Source organism: Zalophus californianus, chromosome 6, assembly GCF_009762305.2.
Source record: "Zalophus californianus isolate mZalCal1 chromosome 6, mZalCal1.pri.v2, whole genome shotgun sequence".
NCBI classification, from domain to species: Eukaryota; Metazoa; Chordata; class Mammalia; order Carnivora; family Otariidae; genus Zalophus; species Zalophus californianus.
Genome location: NC_045600.1, coordinates 19,234,934 through 19,244,441, shown reverse-complemented (window position 1 = coordinate 19,244,441; position 9,508 = coordinate 19,234,934).

The window sequence follows — 9,508 nt, the reverse complement described above, 5'->3', positions numbered from 1 at the left end:
ATGTTCTGGTTTAGCAAATAGCTCCATGATAAGAATATACCGAATGATAAAACTGGTGTCTTTTGTTTAAAGAATAGACCATTAATAGCAATTGGCAAGTGGTTTCCATGTTCAGGTGGTGTACATCAAAATGTGCCAACACCTGGTGAACCAATAAGAAAACTCCTCATTTGAGGAGTTGATGGAAGCCATTTGCCAATCGCTATTAAGGGTCTATTCGTTAAACAAAAGACACCAGTTTTATCATTCAGTATATTCTTATCATGGAGCTATTTGCTAAACCAGAACATAGCTTAAATCTAGCTTCTTCTATTCTATCATTTTAAGAAGATATGAAATTTTAGAGGCCCTGAGATGTTTCTAAGTCCTATATGTTGCCATAATGCTGGGTGTTATATGCAAACAATGAATCATGGAACACTACATCAGAAACTAATGATGTAATGTATGGTGATTAACATAATAAAAAATAAAAAAAAAAACTCCTCATAACTCCAGCTGTCTCACGTCTCTGACTATCTGCATGCATGTATAACATCAGAAAACCTTTATTTCAGAATCATTGAGCAGTTTTCTCTGAATTGCTGGGGTTTTTCATTTTCTTTTTTTCCCCCAAGAAAACATCGGCTATATTGACTTTGCCTCTTTTTTCAAGATTTTTTGGAATGAATTCAATACAGTGTCTAAGTTGTTTTTATTTATTTGTCATAATTATATGCTTTAAAATAAACAGATGCTAATATGCCAACATGAAATGTTTGAGTGAAATTACAAAGTTAGAAGAAAAAGAAAAACAGGCAATCAGATAAAATGTAGTTTCTAGTCTTGATCATCGAGGAGAAACAAAGTGCAGATATGATAAATGCAGGTGTTTTTATTCTTATGATTATACATTGAAAAAAATGTTGAAGTCAGATGGTATTTTTCAAAATGATTAGAGAGCTAGTAATGTTTAAGTAATATGAATACTCTTTTTAAATTAAAAAAAAGACTGATCTCGAGACTTTTGAAGCTAAAATAAGAAAATATAGCATGTAAGTGTATAAGAAATCATAATGTGGAAGAACTACATTCACATTTAGCCCAATGTTATGCCTAGACATTAAAATGGGTAGGGAGGAGAGATAAAATAAAAGAAGAAATATAAAGTTACTAATATATATTAAAGATAAACTTAATATTAAGACATTGTTTCTGTGTTATTCAGTGCAGAGGATGCCTAGGTTAAATCTGAAAGTAGGTAAAAATCTTTCTTTGTTATCATCCCACCCACACTCCTTAATCCTTGTTGAGAATCCCTTGATAGCTCATCTACTGACACATCTTTGTGCTCTTAAGTTGTCACCAAGCTGTCCATTGTTGTGAGGTATTTGAATTTTTTCTCCAGATCAATTATTCTCTTAGCATCCTGTGTCTCTATATAGATAAAAAAAAAATCCCTAGATAAGAATTTGAAGAACAATATATTATCTGTCCAATAGAGCCAAATATCTTTCTTAAATGGAGGGTTCCTTTTCAAAAACTTCCATGGCATGGAAAATGCAGAATTAATACAAATTAAACAAATATTTATTGGACACTTGGGAAATCAAAGATGAAAAGACATGGTTTTAGTGTTCATGGAGAATACATTTTCTTTGGACTTTTAATCCTGAGAATCTGAGACAAGAAAATACAGGACATCTAAGAGAAATATAATTAATTTAATGCCAACAGAACATGGTTTACCCGGGATGACTCTGTTAGATGATGAGGAAGATCAATCTTTTTAGGATGGCTAAAGCCAGTACGCATGTCAATTTACCAATTATTTATTAAACTCCGGGAAATTTAGAGATTAAGACACACAATTTTAATATTCATGGAGGAATTTCTAGGATGGTAGTAACTGTTGGATAAGCATCAAACTCCTTTCTTTTTGAACTTACAGACAGTATATTAGTCAGATGCAGTGCAGACAATTGGCTGGGTTTCAACTGAGGGTATGTAAGTAGAAGAGATGTTCAGTGTTACCAAGATCTATCTATAACACAACACTCCACACAGGATCCTTGAGGATCTTCCACTTTTGTGGTGACTTGGAGGCCATGGAATGAAGATGGCAGGATCAAAAAATGAAAATAATTTGGGTCCCTGATCACTTCTTGAAATAAATCTGACTTATAAGAGGAAAAGAAATGGTGTTGTTTTAAGTCACTGATATTTTGAGTGTTTTTCTACTCATCAGTTAGCATTGCCTAAAACTACATAATGCAGCAACACATTGTCATTTATTGCCATTTGAAAGACTATGTAAATCATTCAAGGTGAGAATTTAAACATACAGTATAGACTTAGACTAATGCTAGATTTAGGACTGGTGGAGAGGACAAAAGAAGAGTCAAAGAGGAAGAATAAAAATCTGATCAAATGAGTTTTCCTGGAAACTTAGGTAATTTAGTATCAAAGAGGGCAACTGATATATAGGCTTCTAGCTGTAGCTTACTAGATTTTATACTAAACAGATATATATTCAATAACCATTTACCATTTGACTTCTACAGAGTGATCAAGGGTGGGTTTGGAAACATTCTACCCATCAATTGCTCTCAAGAAGGAAACTACCTAAATTACAGATTTAGCTTAGGAGTAAGGTGTGTATCTCATAATCTTGCAAGATACCATGGCCAATAAACATTGGCTGAGGCAGGAGTTTAAAGAGAAGGCTTTGTGGAGTACACTTATTGTGATGACAAAAATAATAAAGTGAGGGCTTTTAGGAATGAGGATACTCATCCTTTGCATTTGTAAAGGACTTCAGAATTCTAAGAACCTTTTAATATATTTCCTTTAAACCTTCCTAAAAATAGTGAGTATTCGAATTTTCCATTATGTTAACTATCTTCCCCAAAACTTAATGTCTTAAGGCAAAAACAATCATTTCCTGAGCTCACAAATCTAGAACCTGGGGAATGCTCAGTCAATTCAACTTCATGAGCCACCCACTGGGGTAGTTAGAAAGAATTCAGTAGCTGGAATCATGGGAAAAACTACTCTTCCAATGTATCACAGTTGATGCTGGATGATGGCCAACACCTTAGCTGAATGTGGCTGTCATTTGGAATATCTACATAAGTTTTTCCATGTAGATGTTTGGTTTTTTCACAGAATGGTGGTGAGGATCCAAGAGGAAGAATCCCAATTGAGACATCTAGGTCGAAGCTCTATTGCTTTTGATGTCCTGGCTTCAAAAGTCACCTGCCATTGCCTCCACTTTTACTCTGTCCACATTGTCTCAAAAGCCCACCCAGGCTCAAGAGGTGAAGCTAAAGCATCTACCTCTTGAGAGAATGGCAAGGCTCTGGAAGAATTTGTGGGATGGGAAATGTTACAGCCATTTTTTGGAAACTATCATCTGTTAAGTAAGATAGATACTATCATTCCCATTTTTAAATGAGCAAAGTGAAGCTTAGGTTATGTAAGTGATTAAGTGAAGGTCACATGGAAATAGAAAAACTGAAGCTTAAAGAAAGTCTCTTTACTTTCAGGAAATTGTTTCCTTTACATTGTTATGGCTGACTGCAATGGCAATGGCATCTTTGTAAACACCTAGAATAAAATATGTTCCTGATGCATTAGTAGTATATATTATTAGCTAAAAAGTGGTATTAAATAAAAATATGTAAAATAAGATTCAGTGACGAATTAAATAATTCTACAGACAGTAATAATCTATGATTATTTTAGTCAGATTTCATGCATCATCTGTGGAAATCATATGGCATATTCAACTGTACAACTGAATTTGCATTTGAGTAAAATACATTATTATCGAGTAAAATACAAAATTTCTGTGAATATTTAAATTTTAGATTTCTAAATTTGATTTTTTGTCAAATAATTGAAGCATGGGGGCGCGTCTGGGTGGCTCAGTTGGTTAAGCAACTGCCTTCGGCTCAGGTCATGATCCTGGAGTCCCAGGATCGAGTCCCACATCGGGCTCCCTGCTCAGCAGGGAGTCTGCTTCTCTCTCTGACCCTCCTCCCTCTTGTGCTCTCTATCTCTCAATCTCTCTCTCTCAAATAAATAAATAAAATCTTTAAAAAAAAATAACTGAAGCATGGATACTCACATTTAAGACATTCCGAACGAAAATTATAACTTTACTCCCAACATTGACTTGACTCCTCCAGCATTTTCTTCATAGGTGAATGAGTCCACCATCCATCTGCTAAACTAAATATCCATCCTAAATATTGCTTAAATTTTTCAATACTTCTCTTCCTTCCTTCAATTATCAAAAATAAGAGTGTCTTTATTGTGTATCTGGAATATTTCATCTGCATTTTCTTGTCTGCTGTCATAGCCTTTTTCTTCTCATTGCATTCTGTAAGCTACTGTCAATGTGACAGCAATCTTCTTTTATTTTTTAACATTTTATTTATTTATTTGACACAGAGAGAGGGAGATAGTGAGAGAGAGAGAGAGAGCACAAGTCGGGGAGCGGCAGGCAGGCAGAAGGAGAGGGAGAAGCAGACTCCCTGCTGAGCAAGGAGTCCGATGCGGGACTCGATCCCGGGACCCTGGGATCATGACCTGAGCCGAAGGCAGCTGCTTAACTGACTGAGCCACCCAGGCGCCCCGACAGTGATCTCTTTAAGACACAAATATAACCCTTCTATTTTTAGAAATATCACAAAGAAGATGAAGGCCTAAGCACATGGAATTGTAAAGTAACAATAATAATATCACCAGCACCATAACAATGATAACACCATGAGTCTTATACCAAGCACTGAAAGGATGAACTATGATGAGTCATATAATACTCATTCCAAATTAGGCTAATATTATTCCAGTTTTATAGAAACTGATATTTATTGAGGATTACTAACTTACCCGATGTAATCCAGACTCAAAACAAATCTGAATTTCTAATTTCAGACTTTGCCATCCCCACCAAATAACTGTATGTTTAAGCCACAATAAATCTTTTTATATCCTTAGGAACCATGTTTTCAACACATTGTTTTTCTTTTTCAAATGCCAGATAGAGCATTCAGTGGAAAACTCTCATTATTTTCAATAACTAGATAGATAGAATAGATCTTATTTTCCTGAGATAAAAGATAATTATTAAAATTATTTCTAATATGAATTATACTCTTTAATAATTTATTTGATGTCTAGGACTCATAATATTAAAGGTATTTATTTAATTCACTATGACATAAAATGTTATTATTATCCTTGTGTGAAAACTGAGGGTTGAGGTTGAATTGCCCAAAGTCACAAAGCTAGATCACTTGGAATTGGCTATAATTCCAACATATTTTTCTAACTTGCTTGATTTTTGTGAATGTTTATGAGCTATTCTATATGAAAGAGTATATCAGGGTGCTTGGCATATAACAGATATTCCATAAATGTTTATTTACTTTTTTAATGCTATATTTTGTAGATGATGATTATTGGTGCTAGATAGATAAAAGATAGATGATAGATAGATGGATCCTCATTAAATTGTAAGTCTTATGCCATCTACAGGGATTTTTCTACTTTTCTTTCAATATCAATATATATAGAATATTTTAGTTCAGAATCTGAAACAGGATTTTTTTCTTTCAGAAATGTATGTTGAAATAGATGAATCCCTTTTTCCCTTTAAGCAGTTTTAACTTTCTTCAAAAATTTGAAAAGAAACAATATTTACTTGATCTGCATATATTTTATTCAAAGTTATGAGTATGTATTGGAGTTTTTTCAAAATACTTTCATTAATCAGGCAGATTATTAAAATATTTTAATGAGCTACAGTGAAATACATAAATATGCAAATTTGTAATAGCTATCAGAATGTCATGTATAGTTATTTCTACAAAAGTCTAATTTCATTGAATAAATATACGTATCACTGAAATAAAAGAAACCTTCACAATAGATTTTGAGTGCCAGATAGCTCAGTGGTTGTAATGATTGAAATTTTCAGGGTCAGCAGGCAAATGTTTTTTAGATTTAGGACAAGGGCATTGGAAGGCATTGTGTATTCATGCAGCATATGATGGATGAGAGCAGGTATCAAGACATCCTTATGTGAAAGATTTATGTTACAAAATCCTCGGATAATGTTGAGAACTGCTCTGAGACTGTTTTTTCTTGCCACTCACACTACCAGGTGGGAAAAAATGTACTGTTCTACTTCAGGCTCCCCAAAATAACTAACTTTAGAAGAATTTTTCTATTTTAAATTATTTAAGAATTTTTTGTCTTTTTTTTTTCCATTTTGCACAGAGAGGAACACAGCAACCATTTTCTGCAATGTTTCCTTTTGTACAATTTCAAAGCTTCAGGCCTTGCAGAAAGAAGGGCCCAATCTGGCAGCATAAATTCCTGCCCCCTGCCCCGGCAGCACACACTCTTATTCCAGTGCAATTCCTATTGCTGGCAATACATACGTCCTTTGAGACGTAAAGAATTTATGCACCAGGTATTCCTGTATTCAAATTATACCTGGGTAACTGTATTTTTGACTATAGTCATGAGTCGGCTTACCAATCAAAGATGAGGGCAGAGAGCCTTCCCATAGGATCCTGTAGAACCCATTCTCGACTTACAATTATGTGTATTACAAGTTAAGAACAAATTTCAAAAGTGTTTTTACTTCCATTTTTCTTACCACACTATAATGTTCATGAGGAGAGGGACATTTCAAATCAACTTATTGGTACATTGCCAATACTAAGCATTCTGCTTTGAAAATATTTGATGATTCAAATGTTGATAAAAGTCTTCTGCACAGTGAAAGAAGCAATCAACATAACCAAAAGACAACCTATTAAATGTGAAGAGATATTTGCAAATGACGTATCTGATAAAGGGTTAGTATCCAAAATATGTAAAGAACTTATTCAACTCAACACCCCCCAAATAAATAATCCAATTAAGAATGGGCAGAAGGCATGAATAGACATTTTTCCAAAGAAGACATGCAGATGGCCAACAGACACATCAAAAGTTGCTCAACATCACTCATAATCAGGAAGATGCAAATCAAAACGACAGTGAAATATCACCTGACACCTGTCAGAATGGCTAAAATACAAAATACAAGAAATAAATGTTGGCGAGGATGTTGAGAAAAAGAAACCCTTGTGCACTGTTGGTGAGGATACATACTGGTGCAGCCACTCTGGAAAACAGTAGAACAACCCTATGATCCAGTAATTGCACTATGGGCTATTTACCCCTCAAATACAAAAACACTAATTCAAAGGGATACATGCACCCTATATTTATTGCAGCATTATTTACAATAGTCAGATGTTGGAAGCAGCCCTAGTGTCCATTCATAGATGAATAGATAAAGAAGATGTGGTATGCATATATATATATATGTATATATATTCAAGTTATACATATATACAATATGAATATTATATTCTGCCAATAAAAGGAATGAAATCTTGCCATTTGCAACAACATGGATGGATCTAAAGGGTATAATGTTAAGTGAAATAAATCAGTCAGAGAAAGACAAATACCATTTGATTTCACTCGTATGTGGAATTTAAGAAACAAAACAAATAAAAAAAAAAAGAGAGAGAGAGAGAGAGTGAGAGAAACCAAGTAACAGACTCTTAACTGTAGAGAACAAACTAATGGTTGCCACAGGGGAGCTGGGTGGGGGATGGATGAAACAAGCGATTAAAGAGTGCACTTAGCATGAGGAGCACTGAGTAATGTATAGAATTGTTGAATCTGTATATTGTATACCTGAAACTAATATAACACTTTAAGTATACTGAAATTAAAATAAAAATATTTAAATATTAAGAAAATAAATAAAATGTTGTTGAAAGAAAGTTTTAATGAATGGACGGATGAATGGTTGATGTAGTGTTTTTTCTAGTTCTAGCCATGTGGACATCCCATTCTTCCCAGTAAGCAATATTTGCAGGAAGTGGTTATTTCTAGAGGCAGTATGTTGTAGTATGTGAGATCATGAATTCTAGATCCACATTGCCTGGATTCATATCTCATCTCTACCCTGGACAACTTATTCATTTGCTCATGGCCCGAAGTCTCATCTATAAAATAGGTGTTTTGTAAGTAAAAAGTGAGTTAAAAATACCTGCAATGCATAAAACTGTGTCTTACAAGTGGAATGTGATGGATAAATGTTTCCTGTTATAGGTGTGTTTCAGGCTATCACTGAAGGAGATAGGTTATCTATAGTCCCAGATTCTCTCAGAAAAAAAAAAAATACAAATTTTATCCCAGAAGCATTGATATTATGGAAAATGGCAAAATAACTAGATTGCATAACAGACACCTGTTACCTCAGAGGAAATCAATGTATTTAATGTCATAATATGAATTTCACATCTAAAAACAAAAGATGAACTAGCTGCCTTAAAGAGAAAATGGTGAACATGCTTGGGATTAGTTGTCTCTCTTAATCCTAAGAAAATTGACTTAGAAGAAACAAATTTGAAATATTACTGCAAATGTTAATAAGAAACATGAAAATTTTACATTTTTGAATTTGTGAAGTAACTGTTTATTAAAAGTCGTAGTTGAAGTTAAAACTTAACAAGCAATGACATATGATAAATTTTCTATGATTTTTAGTAAAATGAAAAATTATACTTGTCCCTGAAGTTCAAAAGCACACACCCAAAAAAATAAATAAAAACCGAAAAGAACTTTTAACATTGTTACTTCATTCAGGAAAAAAATTTGGGAAGTATGGTGGATGTTCTGAAATTAAGATGCAACATTAAGTATTTTTCTGACAACTTTGAGCCCAAGGCCAAACCACAATTGTCAGCTCTCACCAGATATGACCCTCACTCTAGGGGAAACACTCCCCACTCTGCTTGTTCCCTTCAGCTGGGACTTGAACCTAATTTTCCTTCCAGCCTTGAAAATTATCTTAACAAGCCAATCACATCCTCTGATGGGAACGTGGAGTCACCCACCCCCTTGTAACTGCGTAAGAGCCTGCCTCCCACAACATCTACACATTCATTCTGTTCCCAAGTGCAACACCTTGTGGCCCTGCATGGTGTGGCATTTTTTTCTCCCCCAGAGTATGAGCTTAAGGTGACTAATGAACTGCTGTCAGACTCATCTGCTCAGTATCTGGTGCCTTGTGTTCAGCCATCTCCAGAACCCTACAGTGAGACTTAATGCCTCACCAATGCTCAAAAGTGATGCGGACTAAACAGGAAAATAATTTGTGTCCTTGTTTCATTAACTTATTTAATGTTGTTATTGTTATATGATTAAACGTGGAAATCCTTTCTTATTCCATAATCTTCTTCATTCATTAATCAATGAGGATTTTTTTTTTCAGATTTTGACTCTTACCAAATAATGTAGAAACAAACATCCTTATGCATTGTATTAATTTTCTATTGCTGCCTATCAAATTCTCACAACTGTAGTTCCTTAAAACCTGTAGGTCTGCATACACTGCATCATTGGATTTTCTGCTCAGGGTCTCACAGGGCTGAAATCAACATGT